General features: G+C 41.3%; 1 protein-coding gene across 2 annotated transcripts in view; it reads left to right on the forward strand.

The window, feature by feature from the left end:
• Positions 1–15462: 15462 nt before the first annotated feature.
• Positions 15463–20570, forward strand: part of JAKMIP2 (janus kinase and microtubule interacting protein 2) — a 134737-nt gene continuing 129629 nt past the window's right edge. For both annotated transcript variants that reach the window (XM_054568221.1, XM_054568222.1), the window contains exon 1: positions 15463–15669. The gene's annotated coding sequence lies outside the window, so the exon portion shown is untranslated. The remainder of the gene's footprint in view (positions 15670–20570) is intronic.

The raw sequence follows: 20570 nt of genomic DNA on the forward strand, positions 1-20570 counted from the left end.
TCCACCCACCCTTTCAGAATAAAGGGAATTTCAGGGGGCACATCTTTTTCATTCCTAGGAAAGGAAAACAAGAGGGTTGAGCATCAGATAGAAACATCTGCCTCCAACCCCCTCAACTTCTGGTTTCTACTCTGTGACAGTCACCAAATCCCACCTAACCCCCCTTGAAAACCAAAAGGTACAGAGGGGCAATACGGCAGTTTCTCCCCCACAATGCCTTCGCATTGCAAAAACCAGTTACGCGTGCTCCAAGGCAAGCATTTGAAATTAGCTTTGAGTGGGCAAGGTCCGCTAGGAATAGTTGTTCCCCTGCCCTGGGAGAGAGCACTTTATGTGTCAGAGCAGAAGAACCACAGGTGAAAGAGGCAATGAAGACACGTCTGGCCAGCATGTGTAGGGTGAGGGGCACCATGAGGCTAGGATGCCCGGATCACACCCACAGCAAGACCATGTTTCACGTTCCCCTCCGTCCCAACAAAGCGCTCCAATCTTCCCTGCCAAGTCCCAGGCTAACCTAAGCGCTCACCCGACCACGCTTCTGACTCCTGTAATTACCTGTTTATCCTGCTGTTTTCTCAGTTTTTCTGGCTGCATGTATCTGTTGCCCCAGGCAGACAGGTTTAAGACATGTCCATCCGTCTCCCCAGATGAACTTAATTTAAATGAGCATGTCCTCCTGGCTGCAAACAGGAGAGTTTTTTTTAATTGATGTTTCAGGAAAACTGGGACAGAGTCACTTCCAAGATAGAGCACTGCATTTATTTACTCGAAGCCACTGGGGAAGAATGATTGATGAGCCAAGGTTTGCTTTCTACCATGTGTGACCAAAGGAGCCTCCGTTGAATGTTGGAGGCTCTGTTGCTCAGCATGAAGTCAACCAAAAACAGTGTCCAACACAAATAACACCCCTTTTTTATTACAAAGTCTTTTATTACAAAATCATATGCATGTAATTCTATAACATAACAGTATCACACTCAAGCGCACCATAGGACATTTTAGGTGACATGTTCAAATTGCTGTCCATCTCACGCGAGACCGTCACACACCCTACCAGCCACACTGAAGCTAGCCTGACTTCTGCCGGACCCTCTGTATTTGACTGGAACAAGAGAGACAGCTATTTAAGTGACATCCTTTATTTTTGTATTACTATTAGACCACAAATCAACCAGGTCTTCTACAGAACGGCTGGAATTTTTAAAGTCATTAAGTAAATACAAAATTACTATCTTTCACCACTTAAACCAGGATGGTCCATGTCTTGAAGCACATGAGAATTTCTGTAATCAGAAAGACTGATTCTCAGGCCTAAACGACTACTGAAATATGAGTGGGAGGGTCTGACAAAAAGGCTTCTTTCTAAAGATTCATCTAACATTTTCTGTACGATCGCCTGGATCCTGCAGTCAACCTGCCACATGTCTAACTCATTTTGGCCATGCCTGCTGACTTCAACTGTCTGATGAGTCTCGGTCCCACTGCCCTTTTCACCTGAGGGTCCCTTCACAAAGGCTTCATAGCAGGGAACTCCTGCCCATGTCAGAGAACATAGTCCTCATGCTTTGCCCTGCCCCTTCCTTGAGGCATTTCCTTTCAGTACGGGCTGCCAGAAAGCCACCCCAGTGCCGATGCAGTGAGATTTGTGATCGGGAGGATGTGAAAGGCGGGGCTTGGCTGTTCATAAACTCCATTACGTAAGTAGACTCTACAGGGCATTTGAACAGTACTTCCTTGAAGAATTATTACATCATAAAACTGGACAACAATGGAAATTGTGACTGGACCAGGAATAGGGCTGAGATAATCCCCCAGATCTCAAAAACTCAACTGAGCAGTCCTATCATCTAAGAACCATGGAGCAGGTTCTCAGGAGACAGAGGGAGAAAACAGATGATTATATTTCATTTCCTACCTCTTCTAGCTCCTGCTTTACTCATTTGGGCAAAGGAAGGGCAAACGGGTCTGAAATAAAACCCAGGCTTGTGCTGTATTTCCCTATGACTCCATCCACGCTGAGACGGACAGTCACGGGGGAATGGGGGGCACGCACTAGACGGGCCCACAAAACTGCATCCCTCCTGCGTCCACTCGAGTTGATTTGTTGCCCATGGCTAGCTACGGCCTACAGGAAGTGTCCAGTAGTGGAGTCCCTCAGAAGGGTCAGGAGAGTGGAGACCTGGAGAGCTCACATAATGTAAGGAACAAACATCTCATCCTCAAAGGTCAAACTCAGATCCAGTTATGCTATTGGGAGGGAGAGACATTCAACATGCAACAGAAGTATCTTACATTCAATAAAGTCTGAAGGAAAGAGTTAGATAATCTCTAAATGTTCTTTCCTGGAGAAGGAGCTCGTAATACTTAATCCTCAACAACAGGCCCCAATTACTGTTGTGAGAAACTTGCTGAGAATTTTATAGAAACTTCTAACCACAAGAATAAAGCATATGACTTACTTCTACCATCATCAAAAATGTCTCCTTTATGAAACTGGCACTAGGAATTTTAAGGGGTCAGAGGTCAGAGACCTGCCTATCTGAAACACAGCGTGAAGCTCCCTCTCCAAGGCCTGGTCTCTCATACTGAAGTATAACTCAGGGAGGCACCTCCTAGAATACTCGGGCAGACTAAGACTCAAGAAAGCAAGCGTCTCAGCTTCAAACCCATCCTCCGACCTTTGCCTGATGATAGCAAGGCTAAAACTATGCAAACCCCATCGCTGCTTGACGGGTCAGCCAACTTCACCAGTGAGGGGTGGAAGGAGAGATGCTAGAGGGAGACTAGAAGACTGTAGATAGGAGGAGAGAATTTTTCTTTCCCATCTGTATCCTGTGTGCTTGAGGTGCCTGTGAGCACCGCTCCAGCAACGCTGGGAATGGGCGGGAGATGGGGGTGGCTGAGAAAGAATCAGTAGAGGGAAAAGAGGGGGAGGAAAACGAGAAAACCCACAGAAGAATGTCACAGACACTATGTTCTTTCCCCTAAATACTTCTGCATATATTTCCTAAACACAAGGGCAACTTCTTTTATAACAAGAGTTCGATGATCAAAATTACTGACGTAATTCTCTCTAATCTGTCGACCTTATTCAAATATTGCCAAGTACGCCATTAATGTCCTTTATGGCAAGTTGTTTTGTTTTGGTTCCCCAGGATTCAATCCAAGAATCTATAGCATTTAATATTCATGCCTCCAATCATCTTTAATCTAGCAGATTTTTCCAGTCCTCCTTTGCCTCTTATTACCTTGACATTTTTGAAGAGAACAGGCCAGTTATTTTGTAGTGTACCTCAATTTAGGTTTGTCTGATGTTTCCTCATGGATGAGAATCAGATCATGCATTTTGGCAGAAATACCTCAGAAGTGATACTGTTCTTTTCAGTGCGTCATGTTAAGAGGCACGTGATTTCTTTCTTCTACTCTTGGTGCTAATTTTAATCAGCTGATTAAGTGATATCAACCATCTTTCTTCACTGTTAAGTTACTACTTTTCCTTAGTAATTAATAGGAACTTGGTGTGGAAATAGGTTGAAAATCTAAATATCTTTTCCTCTTCAAACTTCCACTCTTTAAATTTAGCAGCCATTGATGATTCATACCTAAAAATATTTTGGTGATGTTTGCTAAATAACAATTTGCCAAATGATGGATCATTCCTTTTATAATTATTAGTTATTAGTTGGCATTTTCCTCCAACAGATTTTCCTTCTCCTCATTCATTCCATTTTATTCATTTGTTTGTTTATAACAGAACAGACTCATGGATTCTAATTTTATTCGATGGATTATATTCCATGACAACCATTATTCATTTCAATGCTCCAACTTTCCCATATTTTGCTAGTGGGAGTCCTTTCAAGCTGGTGCCCCTGACTTCTGAGGTGTTCCCATCATTTTTTGAATACCTCCCTACTTTCCAGCACGCCAAGATGTCCCAGGCTCATCTTGTACTTAACTGCCCTGGCCCTGGGATCCACCATTTCTCCAGGGAGCCCTGTTTTCTTGTTTTGTTTTGTTTGTTTGTTTGTTTGTTTCGCTTTTAGTGAAGTTTGGTATTGAGAATTCATGGCCTGGATGCTGGTGTGTCACTGCTGCTAGGCCCTCCCGGCAGCAGGCGTAGCGTGCACTTGTAAGTGTTCTCTCCCTCTGCTACGTCTCACTACCAACTTGCACTCATACAAACGATCTGTGAGAGTGTCTGTTTCTCCACAGCTTCATCGACAGGAGCTGCTTCCATAATGATCGGATTTTATGAGACAGTTTCCAACGGTCTTTCTGGTCACAAAGGCCAGACTCACACAGATCTGGAACGGGGCAGTGCTCACTGTGCATTTTAAAGATTTTTATTTATTTTTAGGGAGAGGGGAAGGGAAAGAGAAAGAGAGTAACATTAATGTGTGAGAGAAACATCAATTGGCTGCCTCTCACATATCCTCCAACTGGGGACCTGGCCCGCAAACTAGGCATGTGCCCTGACTTGGAGTCGAACCAGCGACCTTTTAATTCACAGGCCAGAACTCAGTCCATCGAGCCACATGAGCCAGGGCTCACTGTGCACTTTAAAGTGTATACTGCACCAGCGCCTGGAGGCACAGGGTAGTTCGATGTCTCTAAAGGGCTCCCGCAGGGCAGCAGGCTATGGTGAAGTTCTATCTGCAGCTCTCAGCAGAAAGCAGGCGAGGTGTTTCCTGCTCATCTCTGTCCACCTGCCCCCTTGTGTATGGGAGACATAAAAAGGAGCAACTCAGGTCAGAGCACAAATTACAGGAGATACATAAAGCTCTGATTCAAAATCTGGTCCCTGATATTAGGCTTGGATTCTTAAAACTCCTGCTAATTCTGGAGACTGCAGGGGTTCCTCACGAAAAAAGAATCCTCTCTATTGGCTTTAAAGTCTCCCATAGGAACTTGCCACAAAGACAAAGAGTAGGAAAGGATATTGGGAAGACAAGTTTGTGACTAAAGCACAGGGCTCTGTTCCTCCTCTTTGGCCTGGCCTCAGTGCTAAGGTTCTTGCCAGAGGAAGAAGTGACTCAATGGAGAAATAGGATAAAAGAGTTAGCATGAAGCTCTGGCCCCCTTGATTCTCGCACAGCAAATGTGTTCACCAAAGTGTCCATGTGAAAACAAATCTCGGACTATTTACCAGCATAAGACATCAGATATATCCATGGCTGCCCCATGGTGTCGATGAGGTCCTGCCAGAAGGCATGACTGAAAAGATCCTGGTTTGATGGTTAGACCCAACGAGTTCCGGGGATGATCCCAGGAGGAGTGAGAGTCACTGTTCTACTGAAGAATTAATGGAGCCAAGACTGGAGGGAGAATTAAGTTCTAGCTTCCAGCTGCAGCGCCCACACACGGCTTCAAAGACTGCAAGGCCTTGACAATGGTCATGGAGTGAGTCCCTTTTCTACTGAGGGGCAGGGGGGGGCAGGGGGGAATGCCCACACCAGGAGGACACTAGGAAAGTTGGTGACTCATCACTCAAACACTTGTTAAAGCAAACGGACAGGAACAACATGAGGGTTCCTCTCTCAGTTTGGTCTCTCAGGCTAGGCTCCAAACCAAGAAACTGCCATCCTGTGCTCAGAATTAGTACTCTTAATCATCTTCATTTTTTCGTCCTCTACTTTATACATGAATCTATCTGACTGACCATAGGGTGCCAAATGGAGTGAAGTAGGAGGACTGAGGACACTGAATGAAGCAAACAACTATTGTGTGATGTATCCGCTAAAGCTGAAAGAATCCTGGGAGGACCAGATGTTAGTAGCTGCTCTATGAAGCTCCTTTTCTTGGTTGTATACCGTCTGCTTCTAAAATCCTGTTTATAAAGCTTTACCCAGGTTCTTCTGCGGAACTAAGGTCCCAGTAAAACTAAATTTAATATCCATTCCAACCTTTGGTTCAAGAGCTAGAAAAGATTGTCATTATGACCTATAAAAAGCCAGGCCTTGATTGAGGTCCCAGAGGCCACTGTGAGGCATAAAATATTCTTTCTGGGCTTGATATCCCATAATGAGGTCGGGGACATGAAGGCTTCTCCTCCTCTAAGGAGAGCTATGTGAAACAAACCTACCCTTATCCTCTAATGTCTCCATAGAGATCTCTGCAAAAACCCAGACCCAGGTCATGTTTCAGAGAATTCTGGGAATTGAGGACACTGCATGATACAAAGCACTTTGCTCTTCCTCTTGGACGTTCCCACAGTCAGGCGATACAAGGGCTGGCTCTGATCACCTATAAGAAGGTCAACCACTAGCTTAGTTTATTCAAGATCACAAAGATCAATCCTGTGTGTAAAATATGTATTTCAAGGCTTGACGCTCAAGTCAAACGACATAGGTAAAACTACTCTCGTCCTTTCCTTTGCATATTGCCTATAAATATCTAGCTTCTCAAATGTTCTTTGGGCCAGGTCTGACATATTACAGGTCCTCTGATATAAATAAATACTAAGTAAAATCACTGATGTGTACATTTTGCATTTGCCTGGTGGGGGTCCTGATTTTACCATTTTGAAAATTCTACTTTAACATGAGTTTAAAGTTTGACTGATGTATTTGAGAGATGGACGGGGGTTTCGTTAAGGATGGAGAAATGTATTAGAAGGAGAAATAGATGCTGGAAAAAGAGAAGCAATTTGGACTTGGGGTAAAAAAAAAAAAGAAATAGAGGTCTGAAGCTGCTTTCTTGAAATGTAACCTCCCCGATGTGGGTTTGGCCCTGCCTTCCTCCCCTGGTCCCTGCTCAGAATCAAATCATTTCCTTCAGAGTTGTAGTTGCCCGGCTTCTCAGGCGAGACCCCACAGCTTGTAGCAGGAGCTGGAGTCAGGCGTTTGGGGAGCGCGAGGGGCCCAGCAGGTGGCAGTGGCAGGCGCAGGAAATTGCAGACTGCCCTGCCAAGTTTGGTTGTCCTTGGTCGGAGGTGGGGGGTCGGGGGGTGCGGTACCCCCACACAACTCAAATTTCTTATGCACTTTTCTAACATGGAAGTGTTCGCAAGCTCCAGGCTCCCAATTTCACACTTCAGATCAACTCTAAGAAATGAACTGAAGAGTAATAAAATGTAAATGAGGGATGTAAATATTTAAAGAAAGCTGGCTCATAAATAGGAGACCATGAAATCCTGTAAGCTCCACTTTTAGGCGGTCCCTTCCTCCTTGTTAGTCCCTGGGCACCCGTCCTGTCTGTCACAGGAAAATTAGCATTTAGCCATTTGAGGGAACTAAGGATCACTTGGGGACCTTAAGATGGGAGGAGGTATTAGGGAAATTTTTCAAAAATTTGGGGGCTAAAATGAAAAGAATGGCTTTAAAGGCAAGAATAAGAAAAGTTCAGGTTTGGGGGAGGGGAAATACAATAAAACAGCTGAAATTCATAGAGATCCTTCTACCTGCCAGACATGTGCTAAAGTACTTACAAACATAATTCATTCAAATCTCCATTCAGTAGGCTAAGGCAGCTTTTACTCTGGCTTCACGGACGAAACAATGAGGCTGAGAGAAGATATGGTTACAAGGTCTCACAGTTAGAAGGCAAGTCCTCACAATGCCACCTCTAAAATGCATTCATTCAAAACAGCCCAATTTTCTCCATATCCACTGCCACCACCCTAATCTAACCACTATCACATCTATCCTAGATGACCGCAGCATCCTAAATACATCCACTTTTGCCCACCACTAGTTCATTTCCCACACTGCTTTGAACCAAGGTTAAACTTTTCAACAGCTCTTCTTGGCCTGACAGTGGGCTCCAAGGTGCTGCATGATTTGGGTCTTGCCCACCTTCCCAACTTCCTTTCACGTTTCCTATGCTCATCACATCCAGCTGAACTGACCTTGAAAAATATTTCTCATTGCTGAGCTCTCTCCTCTGAGCTCATCCTTCCATACCTTATTTCTCAGTTTAAATGGCGTTCCCACAGTGAAATTCTCTGTGACGGGAAAGATTCTCTCTCTCCCCTCACACCTCCAGCCCTTGACTTCCCTTCAGTTGTTTACTGTTCCACAACACTTGCGAAAATGTGCTATGATTGCACTGTTTTGTTTTCCTGTTCCCTGGCGACTCATCTTCTAGGTGCTCAGCACCATCAGCATTAGAGCTACGTCTGTTTTGTTCACGTGGGATGTGTGCGCTTACTGCCCTACCTGGCTCATGTGTTCTGCTGTTAGTGCTACAGGTATTAAGACATTTTGAGTTCCTAAGACTATAAAAATTATAATAATTACTGTGCCTCCCAGAGGCAACTAAAAGAAAGAACAATACTAATTTAAAATAAAATTTACATGTATAGTGAAATTAAACAGTTATGGTAGATTTTCTAATTGGTACATTTTGGAAAAAGATCATTGAAAGAGAACTTTTCTCATTTCTTTGGTGTCCCCGATTTGCTGGTAATCTGAGCCCAGGCATTTTCTGCCACTGGGTTATATACAAGGGCCTGACAGGAAGAACTGTTTCAACATCAGAGCAAACATCTGTATTACCGTGTAAATCTTACTTAACAAATCTTTAATGAAACAGTGGTTACTGTTAGCACCGTAAGAACACTGAATCTGTTGGCTTCTCTTGATGCTTTCTCATTTCACAAAGCCTGCAGCTCCTTAGCTACTTACTGACAAACTCTAGTCCCCCCAATAAATTAACAGAAGGAAAATATGGAGAAAAGGAAGTGTTTATATGTGTTAGAAAAGGAAGGAGGCAGAGTCTTTGAACAAACATGTAAGTGGCCCATAATGTATGTGCATAGTTATTATGCTAGGTAATAGCATTAAACAGAAACTGAGTAGCATGCCATGTTCTTCCATACCTAAGGGCCTGCATACATTTCCTTTGCTTTGTCTGAAAGCACCTGCCTGCCCCACCTTGCATTCCCTCAGGTAATATGTTCCCTGGGCTCCCATAATTAGGTATACCCTCCCCTTAAACGCTATCAGAGCTTCCTGTATGTAGTTCTCTGATGTAGCCTTCACCTTCACTTAAGTACTTACATAGTCTCCCTACTCTTTTAGATTATAAGCCCCATGCAGAGTGCTCATGTTATCTTATTTACAGCTATGTCTCTGCCTCCCAGTACAGTACACAGTAGCAGCTAGCAAAAAATATGTTTATGTATCAATAAATGAATGGATAAACAGTATCTCTGTTTAACAATGTGCTTACAGTCAAACATGAGAGAAAGACAGAAAAAAATTTTACCATTCACCATCATAACTGTAGTAATAAAAACATGACAGGGGACAACGGGAACCTCGGTTCTAATGCTCATCCTTGTATCACTGAAGACTCCCTGAACGATGTGACGGATAAACCTTGAAGGATGAAGAGTTTGGGGAAGAGAAGCGACTTCCAGAGGACACGGAGTAAGCAAAGGCAAGTGTCCACCTGCTTACGCAGGGAGTCATCATGAGGTGTTTGGCTGTAGGACTGTAGAGTTCATGAGAGTTCTAACATACTTGCTTATGGATACTATTAATAAAGGACATGCAGTGGGGTCCGAGGGGTATTATCCTTATTCTCAGTGAACTCAGTGAACAAGAAGATCTTGACTGCTTACATTTAATGTTCTCTGTAAACATATAATATGTGAATTATCTCTGAGATAGTAAACAGGGAATGAACAGTTTATTTGAATTCCTCCCTTTTTCTCAGGGAAATCAGGACATCGGCCTGTCTCTGAGGTTAACACCTCCAGAAGTCCTCATGGACTGCCGAGAGCTCCTCTGCAGTCACCGCAGCGAGTTCTCGGAATAACCCTGAGCGATCTGAGTGTTTTGAAAACATCCATAAAAATGTGTTATGCATAATTATAAATTATATTAATGATGGTATTAGCCACTGCCCTGACTGGTGCGGCTCAGTCAGTTGGGCGTTGTCCCACAAAATGAGAGGTTGCCAGTTCGATTCTCTGTCCAGGCACATGCCTGGGTTGCAGATTTGGTTCCCGGTTGGCGCTTGTACAAGAGGCAACTGATTGATGTTTCTCTCTCACATTGATGTTTCTCTTCCCTTCTTTCTCCCTCCCTTCCTCTCTCTCTAAATATAGATAAATACAAATTTTTTAAAATAATGGTATTAGCTGCTATTATTTGCCATTTACTTAGTCTATGCCAGATACTTGTTAACTCTTTGCACACATGAACTCTGAGCTTCAAAACAACCCAGTGTAACAGGTACTGCTCTTAGGTCACACAGGGAAGAAACTGAGGCACAGAACAGTTCAGCAGCATACCCAAGGTCACGCACAAAACAAATGAGGAAGCATGGACTCAGTCCAAGCAGTCTGTCTCCAGAGCCCACGCACTGCAGCTTCCTCCCGTTCCGCTGTGGTTTCTCCTGAAAATTTAATGCTGCTTTTGCAGCCAAGACCCACAGCCTGCACTTTTTCAGACAACTTATAGAATTCAGAAGTCAAAGTTAGGAAAGTCCCAGGAGAGATCAACTTAAACAGCCTGGTCACTGTTAGTACCACTGGAGAAGACATTCAGTACAAAATCAGTATTTCCCGAAGAATCCATGCATACTCCTGGCAATATGCTGGATGACTTTCAATATGTATGCACAAACATTTCCATTTTAATAACTATACATATTTAAGATATGGATTAGATAGCTATTATGCTAATATGCATGTACACAACTAAAATAATTATTATTCAATACTCTAAAATATATAACTGAAAATATTATAACTTATATAACCATGATTCAATGCCAAATTTGATATCATATTTATTTACTGGTTTATTCATTCAAGAAATATTTATTGAGCACTTAATATGGGTTGGCATGGTTCACAGCTAAACAAACAAACCCTGCCCTCCCCAACCTTCAGAGGACCTGAACAGATATCTCTCCAAAGAGGACAAACATGGCCGATAGACATATGAAAAGATGCTCAACATCACTATTCATCAGAGAAATGCAAATCAAAATCACAATGAAATATCACCTCACATTTGTCACAAAGGCTCTCATCAAAAAATCAACAAGCAACATGTTGGTGAGGATGTGGAGAAAAGGGACCCCTCATGTGCTTTTGGTGGGACTGTAAATTGGTGCAGCCACTATGGAAAACAGAATGCAGGGTCCTCAAAACATTAAAAATAAAACTACCATAGAACCCAGCAATACTTCTGGGTATTTATTCAAAGAAATCCAAAACACTGATTGGAAAAAAACATATGTACCCCTATGTTCACTGCAGCATCATTTATAATAGCCAAGATATGGAAGCAACTTAAGTGTCCATCAATAGATAAATGGATAAAGAAGATGTGCTACATATATAAAATGCACTGTTACTCAGCCATAAAGAAAGATGAGGTCTTCCCATTTGACAGCATGGACAGACCTAGAAGGTATAATGCTAAGAGAAATAAGTCAGACAGAAAAAGACAAACACAGGGCCAGGCAGAAGAAAGGCTTACTTGAGTGTGGCTGGTAGGGTGTGTGAATGTCTCACATGAGATAGATAGCCACTTGAACATTTCACCTAAAATGTCATGTGGTGTGCCTGAGTGCGATATTGCTATGTTACAGAATTACATGCTTATGATTTTGTAATAAGAAAGGGGTGTTATCTGTGCCGGACCCTGTACTATATGATTTCACTCACATGTGGAATCTAAAAAAAAATTAAAAAATAAATGAATAAACAAAAACAGAACTAAACTCATAGACACAGAGAACAAACTGTTGGTTGCCAGATGGTAGCGTGTTGGGAGATGGGGGATGGGTAATAAAGGAGAAAGGATTATGATGTACAAATTGCCAGTTACAAAAACAGTCATGGGGATATAAAGTACATCACAGGGAATATAGTCAATAATATTGTAATAACTATGTATGGTGTCAAATGAGTACTAGATTTATTGAAGTGATCACTTCATACATTACATGTCTAATCACTGTGTTGTACACCTGTAACTAATATAACATTGTATGTCAACTGTAACTAAAAAAAAAATTTTACATCCCCACCCTTTCCTAGTTTAACTTCTAGTAGGGAGAGAGAGATAAAAAAAATTTTAAGTAAAAATAAATAATATAGTATATTAGAGGATATATACTATGGAAAACAAAGCATGGTAAGAGAGGGTATGGCATTGACCAGAAAAAATAAAATTTAAAGTTTAATTTTTTTTAAATAAAAATTATTACAAATACAGTTAGTCTCTGTTTTACTTTTTAAAAAGGTATGGTTTTGCTGTTAAGTTGCTTTCTCTGGGACACTCTCTCTACCATGCCTTTTTATTACCATCCTGCTAAAACCAGAAACAAATTTCATTTTAAGGTAAGTAATAAGTCATTAAATAAAAATAACTTCTACATAATTAAATATCTAAAAAATAATTAAATAATCATTAAATATTATGAAATAATGATAGCCATGCTGCACAGATAAGGAAAAGAACGAGAGAGCAGTATTTGAATGTTTAAACTGGGGATTTGTTCAAAAAGAGTACACCGAACACTTTTCTGTCCCCCAGCCGATTCTGTTTGTGTTGATGGGGAGAGAAAACCAGAGTCACTCACCGCAACCACGTCAGCCCTGGGCGCTAGGTGCAAGGCTCCGTGCAAGGCTCCGTCCAAGGCCAGGCGGCAGGACTCGGTCGCCTAAACACGTGCGCTTCTGCAACCTGCAGCTTTCCTTCCTGCTTCCTCCCCAGACTCTCTCTGTGAAGACAGCGGGAGGTGAAATACAGAGAAAAATAGAAAAAGAAGTGAGATCATCATAACCTGTTCCTTTATGTTACAGAACTTCACTTACATGATGCTCACGGTATAGCTGCTCCTGCCCACGGCTTCTTTGCAGCGAGCATTTTCCACGCGTTACTTAATTGGCCGTACGGCAATTTTGCCGTAAAAAGATAAGAGAACGACACATAAAGGAGGGACATGAAAAAGGACATAATGAAACATGAAAAAATGAATAACAAAATTCAAAAGACTTTTTTGAGAAATACAAAGTATTTGAACACATTTAAAACGGCTGTAGCTTTATGGCGATACTACGCAAACAACCGATCTTATTTTGTTGTTTGTGCCTAAGCGTGTATCTTCGTTCTACGCGAAATGCAGGTTCAACTCTGCCCTCAGGGGGCCTGTCCTCCTCTTCTCAATGGAGTCTGTTTCAAACTCTTGGGGAATATTCTCATCATCTGCAAGAAATTCTGTTTTAAGGCCACCAGCACCATGTCTAGTAGTAACTGAACAGACCATTGTGAGGACTTGCTAAGATTTATAGATAAAAATGGGTGTAACTGCGAGAAACTCATCTAAACAAAAAAACCCCACCAAAAACAAAAACCAAACCAAGAAAACCACCCTCCCCAAACTGTCAACCAGTTATTTTATCTTTTTACCGAGGTTGACTTGTCACTGGAGAAATACCCCTCTCCCCACAAAAAACACACACTGTCCATCAGTTTACAATACCTTTTACGACAAAATCGCCTTACCGCCCATTAGTGGTGCCGCAGACGTGCTTGTGGCAGACAGGCACAGGGCGAAAATCCCAGACAGCGCTGCTGATGTGGAAGTGAGCCCGGACTGTATGACTGTGCGGGCTTGGGGGGAGGCAGGGGCCACTCGCTGCTCAGGGCAAGATGCAGCCTTTCACTTGGAGAGGACCAGGAGGCAATGCGAAGTGTTGATGGTAAGTTGCAGCTCTTTTCACGACAACCTAAATACCTTTAAGTCATTTTTGTCGGAATAAGGCCCTGGCATCAAGGCCTGTTTTGGAGCAGGAAAAAATTCTCTTACATGCTAATATTAATTACATAAGAATGAGCAACAAGTAATTATAGGCAGTATTTATTGAACACTTACTATGTACTAGCTGTGCTGATGCTCTCTAGACATCATCCTATTTAATTTTCACATTGACTCAGTGAGGTTCCCATTTCACGGGAGAAAACACAGAAGTTCAGGGAAGTTAATTAACATGGCCCAAACTATATTGAGCCCAGCTGTCTGGCTCTGAAACTTGTACTAATCCCATTTGAACCTATCAATATCCCTACGGGTTAAGAACAAAGAGTATCTCTGTTCCCTGGCAGAAGGGCAGAAAAATGTAATGGTTAAACAAGAGCAGATGTTAGTGTTAGAAGAGTCAGAGTTTTAACTCTGGTTCTGCCATTTATTAACTGTGTGAATTCGGGCAATTTATTCAACTCCTTTAGGACTTAGACCATCCTCCATTGTCACACTTTAGAAAACTTTTAATCTCTCAGAGGCTTCCCTTTCTCTGTCATCGTCGTTGTAACATCATTATTTCAAATACCATGTTTTAAGTGTTTTCTCATCTTAATTTTTTCTTGTCTCTGCAATTGTCCTGCTATGCCTTTAATTTCTTGGATTAAGATATGGATACAATGTACTACTGCTATCTCTAATAGTCATCATTTACTGTGCATGTACTACATGCCAAGAGCCTTTAATGCATATCTCATTTGATCTTTACAACTGCTGCATGAGATAAATACTAGTGTCATCTATAATTTATAGTCAGAAACAACTCACCTAGAATTCAACACTGCTGATTTCACTTTTTTCCCACCGGCCCCCATGACTGCCAGTTATTGGGGACCTCCAAAAGAGCATTCCCGAAAGCGGCATGGAATTTACTGCAGGAAATGAACACTCCAGGAGTTTGACCCTAAAAATGTTTGGAACTGTCCACCAACTTGTGCTCCTGAGAACCCTGTCAAGGAATTTCTCTTTCCTCTGATTCAGCTTCCTTTTGCACCGGGTAGTGCCCGTTAACTCTCGGCCTTCCTCACAGGGGAGCTGGGAAAACAGTAAGAGCAAGTGACTCACCTGAAAAGAGCAAGGGAGTAGTGGTGCCAAGGAGTCAGACTCTTCTTTTACTGCAAAGTCCAGCCACTCATTTTGCTCCTTAACAACCTGAAGTGGCATTGAGTAAAAGAAGGTATAAGGGACAAACACATTTGGAGTGATAATAATCTCCTATCACACGACATAATTTTCTCCATATTTGTTATTTTTTCTGATCGCAAATTTAATATTTTGTTAGAAAACCATAGAAAGTGCACAAATAGCTGAGCTGTTTTGTATATTACAGTCTAGATTTCTTTCAATTTAAATTCTTCTCTTCCCATACGTGTACACCCTTGCCCCACTTTTAAAGACCCGGAGTCCAAGGTAGGAGAGACCACAAGCATCCCAGAGGGCCGCGGCTCAAATTCACTCCCCTCCAGCTCGGTTCAAACATCTCCCCTCCCCCTTAGTCTGGTCGCTCACCATTGGACATTACCATGACAACCAGCAGCTGCCAGGGTAGGCAGCCTCTACTGCAGCAGGGGTGGGGCTGTGGGGGAGGGGGATGGAGAGGCGGAGCCAGAGGAGGTGTCTGCTGCAAGTTCCTGGCTGCTTCTGAGCTCACCCCATCCTCCGAGAGGGAGGAGGCCAAGTGGTGATGCTGGTGCTGCTGCCGCCTCGACTGCTGATACTCTAGTGGGGCTGGAAGGGTGGTTCCTATTCGCACCGTCGCCAGCCAGAGACGGAGGGAAAAAAATCCCAGCAGCCGCTGCTGATGTTGGGTTCGGAGGCTGCATCCGACTCGGTCACAGGGAAAATGGATTCAGTTTGCATCTCTCCCTCCTTTCAACAGCTTTTCCCGGTCTCAGCATGGTAAGTAGGAGACAGTGGCGCTATCTTCTTGGTTTAGCTTGCTATTAAATGACCTGGGTATACGTTTGTGGCCTGCACTTGAACAATGACTCTCTTAGAGTAGGAGAGGAAGACGTGGAGACAGAGATGGGGACGGAGAGAGAGGAAGGTTACCAGGAAGAGAGAAGTAAGAAGGCATTCGCTCCTGTTTAAAAAAAAAATAGTGTTCTGATTTTATCTTGAACGGGCTTTAAATGCAGAGTGAACCACTTCGTGCCTTTCCTTCCAAGCTTAGCAGCAGAACCAGGGGGTGGAAAAAGAGCTAAGAAGAAATGGGTGTTATTGAAAGGAATCATTTCATTTCCAGCTCCCACATATAGGGCTGGGCCTTCCTCAAAAACACCTTCAGCGCCTCATAAGCTTTCCTGCCTAATTATAAGGTGGTTTTGCTTATTTCCTTTATTGCTTAGGAAAGGTGGCCCAAGAAATTTAGCGTTCTAGCCCATATTCTAATGTACTCCTGTTGAGAAACCATTCGCTGGATACAGTTCCCTTTTCAGTACATAGATTTGCTTGTGAATATACAAATGTATACTCTACGGATATTCATATCATAGATACACATGCTACTTAGCATTTATATACATTTATGAAACATATTTATATGCAGAGCATTCTTTGCAATCATTTTTATGGGTTATAAATGCCCTTGCACGCTTGGAGGTAATTGCTTATTTTTGAAACTATGCTTCGGGTTTGTAATATTATTCATTGGCTTCATTTGGATTAATGTGAGATTTATTCCTATTATTGCCCCTTAGTTTTGTTGTGACCAATTAGGACAGATGCCTATCGTTTAATCTGTAACATAGCCCTAGATGCGAATTTATAACCTGCCTCTTTTCTTTATTTTTAATTAGGGTTGTGGGGGGGTTGATTTGAGAGCTCTGACTTGACAATGATGGGAAAGGGAGGTGGCTTGTGGTGTTATTTTGTGAACAGCCTCTTGCCAAATGATTGTTGAAATAAATCAGCTTTCTTGAAATTCTCCCCCAACCCTTTCATGTTTCTGCCCTGTGTCCCAGAAAGCACAGGCGAGCTGGGCAGGGAAATGCATTCATTTTATTTAATAGTGCTGCTATTTGCTGTTCATTCCTTCAGTATCCAGGCACCATTTTAGGGTTCTCTCAAACGTTCTGTTACGGATTTACTTCTTTACAGGGTCAAGTAGAAAAGTGGGATCGTTTTGAAAATTCTAGGTGTTTGCTGAGCACCCTAGCCATTTCCAAATTAGCCTGCTTATACAATGCAATGAAATAAAAAAGAGTAAAGCTCAGCACAAGGATGTGTGGCTCGCAGCCTGAAAGGGGGAGGGGGGTATATTGTAGTTTACAAATGCTTACTGGGATGTACTTGACCTTTTCTGATGTCAAGGCTTTAAGGCAGCTCAGGAGACTAAAGATGCCTGAGATGAGTAAAGGTACAGGGCTCCATTACCACCCAGGATAATGGATTTCATTGAATTAAAGCCAGAAAAATCCTTGCAGGTAAAAGTGTGTTAGTAGTGTTATATTCATCATATGGACTAGTTTTAGGCATCGATGTCATCTCTAATAATATCAGTGCAAACATTTTTACAGTGTAAAATATCAGTATTTTTGGTTTTAATCTTTCATTTTATTTTATCCATGGCCGCCCTTCATTTAAAAATTTTATATGTATTTGAATCAGGTTTATAGCTTAATTTCTCTGAGAACAAATGTCTTATTTGGTATATATATGGGAAAGCTCTTCAGAAACTTAATGGGAAGAATGCATTCAATATGCTTTAGCATGTCATATTATATAGATTCACAACTCTGTAAAGTCATGCTACCATGTGCCTAACTATAACAGCTACATAAAGTTGAGCAAGAAGAAGTACTGGGCTTCCATGTCATATCAAAATTTGAACACACTGCAGCCTGAATTTTTTTAGGGATAACTTTTGACCTCCAGAAATGACAATTTCAATATTCACCAATACAATAAGCTTTAAAGAATTAAGACATGTTATAGTTGACTCTGTTTTATGCTTTGTTTTATTTCCTTTGTGTTGACTTCTCATTGGGATGTGGTTCTATAGGTGAAGTTGCTACAATTTGAGCAGAGGCAAATCACCGTAAGCCATGGATATGGGATTAACAGTCATGTGCTTCAGCTATGTGGTCAGACCCTGACGGGAATACGGGTCTAAATTTTGGTCCCACAACTTAGATGATTACATGGCCTTCACAGAGGAGCCACAGAAAAGTGAAGTATGTTTAAAGGATTACAAGTTGAACTCTTTAAGGATGGATAAAGAAACTAGGATTATTTCATTTGGAGAAAACAGAGATGGCAGTTATTTGCTTCAGAAGAGATGAGGGTTTGTACATAGGGCATTGCTTCTTGCTATTTTTTGGAACCTAAAATGTGGTCAATGGGATTCAACTCCAGTGGGAAGAATGAAGATTATAAATATAAAACACAGAACTTCCTGATAGCAAATTTGAGTTGTCAGCTGGGTAACCAGTTAAGACAATGCATTCTTTTTCATCAGCACCTCCATAAGTATGATCTAGACATGGATTTATTTGGGATGGACTAGATTCTTTCTCAAAACCTTCTCTTTTCCTAAAGTAAAAGTTTACTCTTCCATTTAAGAGTATGCTTCCATTGTTTAATGTTAGGTACTTCTTGACCTATAACAGCAAAACTCCATTTTGTAATAAGACTTTTAAATTACAGAATTGGGACACTTTTAAAGAAATCAGTTGATCATCTGCATCAAGAAGTTTACGTGTCATCTTGTCAGGATGCAGGGAACTGAACATTGGCCAATTCACAAGAGTCCTTTCTCAGAAACTCTATGGAATGTGATGCCATATTAAAATTTTTTCCTTCTGTAGGGCTAATCTTGAAAAATGAAATGAGGTTTAGTGGGGTCTAGATACAAAATAATTCAAGAGCCATCAAGTTGATGTGAGAAAAAACAAAATATATAAAAGGTACATTCAAGTTATTGTTCAAATGTGCTGTTTAATAGCAAATTAATTTTATTAAGTATCATTTTCTTCCAGCACTATCTTGAAAATGCCATTCTTGTTGAGATAGTAAATGTTTTGACTAGTATTTAAACTTTCGTAAAACTTGTTTTAATTGGAATGAAACACATTATCTAATACCTCACCGTATGATAGGATGTTCTTTATTTCTTCAAGTGACCTCAAAACATATTTCAGTTTTGGGATTTTTTTTAAAGATTTTATTTATTTATTTTTAGAGAAGGGGGCAGGAGAGAGAAAGAGAAGGAGAGAGACATCGATGTGAGAGAGAAACATCGATCAGTTGCCTCTCTTGTGCACCCCGACCTGGGATGAAACCTGCAACCCAGGCATGTGCCCTGACCCAGAATCCAACCGGGGACCTTTTGCTTTGTGGGAGGGTGCCCAGCCAGCACCGGTCCGGGCAAAACATATTTCAGTCTTATGTACATGCTTCAAGTCTCCATCAGGGTGACTTAGAAAGTATCTGGAGAGACAAAGTGGTTTTCTTCATTTCTCATAGGCTTATCAAAAGATGAATGCTTTTTTCCTCATAGTTGGAGCCTAAAAGAAAACCAGATTTATCATGGAAGTTTCAACATAAATAACTCGACAGTCGGTTTTTACTGAAATAAATACACTGGATTTATACTTGGGTATTATTCTGGGAGGTCATTTACAATTCCTCCTGTTTTCACATCCCAGCTATTAATCTTCCAACTTAAAGTGTGTTTTTAAATAGGATGAATTAATCAATTGGAAAACAACTATTTGTATACTTACATGACTTACATCCTTGAGGGATATAAGATATACACACATGGAAGAGTTAATGATGAAAATAATATACCTTATATTAATCATTATACCTTATATTCATATACTCTTCTGTAGTTGTCAATCATTTTACATTGTTTTATTTTTTACTCATATCCCCAACCACTGTAATTATTTTAATTAAAGTGGAAACAGTCTGAGAGAGGTTAGACTTGTTCAGGTTTGAGTTTAACAAATTGTCTAACTAGGATGGACTCTAAATCTCATGAGTTCAAATCGGCCATATTAGAAAATTTAACAAATTATCTTGCCATTTTGAATTTTACAATATCAAATATAGTAAATCTGCGTTAAGTGTGGCTCGTTTTTATTTGGATTGTTTTTTTTTATTCTCACCCGAGGACATTTTTTTTTCATTGATTTCTGAGAGAAAGACAGAGAGGGAAACACTAATGTGACAGAGAAACATTAACCGCCTCTCGCATGCACCATGACCATGCGACCCCGCAGCCTAGAACCTGCAACCTCCATGTGTGCCCTGACCAGGGACCCACAACCTGGATATGTGCCCTGACCAGGGATCGAACCTGTGACCTTTAGGTCCACAGGCAGTGCTCCAGCCAACTGAGCCACAATGGCCAGGTCTTTATTTGAGTATTTCAGATGCCATGATTGGTTTTTTGGTGATACTGAATTGGTTCAATAGACTAAGCATATGCTTAGGGTTTCAGACCAAAAAAAAAAAAAACAAAAAAACACGTTGCACACAAAAATTATTTTGGAGAATATTTGGGATTCCTGATATTTCAGGAAAGCACAGAAGCATTTGTCTAGGAAAAAAATTAGACTTTTGTTGGACTGCTGTGTACTTATTTTATGACTAAGTATTATTTTTACTTTTAATAAGAAGTCAGGAGGTAACAATTTTATTCTGTGTTTTGCACCTTGAAAAAAACTTAGCTGTACCTCCTACCTATATATCCTAAGCTTCTCTCCACACCTACATGTCCTTAAAAATAAAAATGACATTAAATAATAAACAGGTGCACATCACTTCAACAACTTCCAGATATTTTCCTT

The sequence above is a fragment of the Pteronotus mesoamericanus genome, unplaced genomic scaffold (assembly GCF_021234165.1).
Source record: "Pteronotus mesoamericanus isolate MK-2021 breed Mesoamerican mustached bat unplaced genomic scaffold, CSHL_Meso_final contig_2, whole genome shotgun sequence".
In the NCBI taxonomy this organism is placed as follows: domain Eukaryota; kingdom Metazoa; phylum Chordata; class Mammalia; order Chiroptera; family Mormoopidae; genus Pteronotus; species Pteronotus mesoamericanus.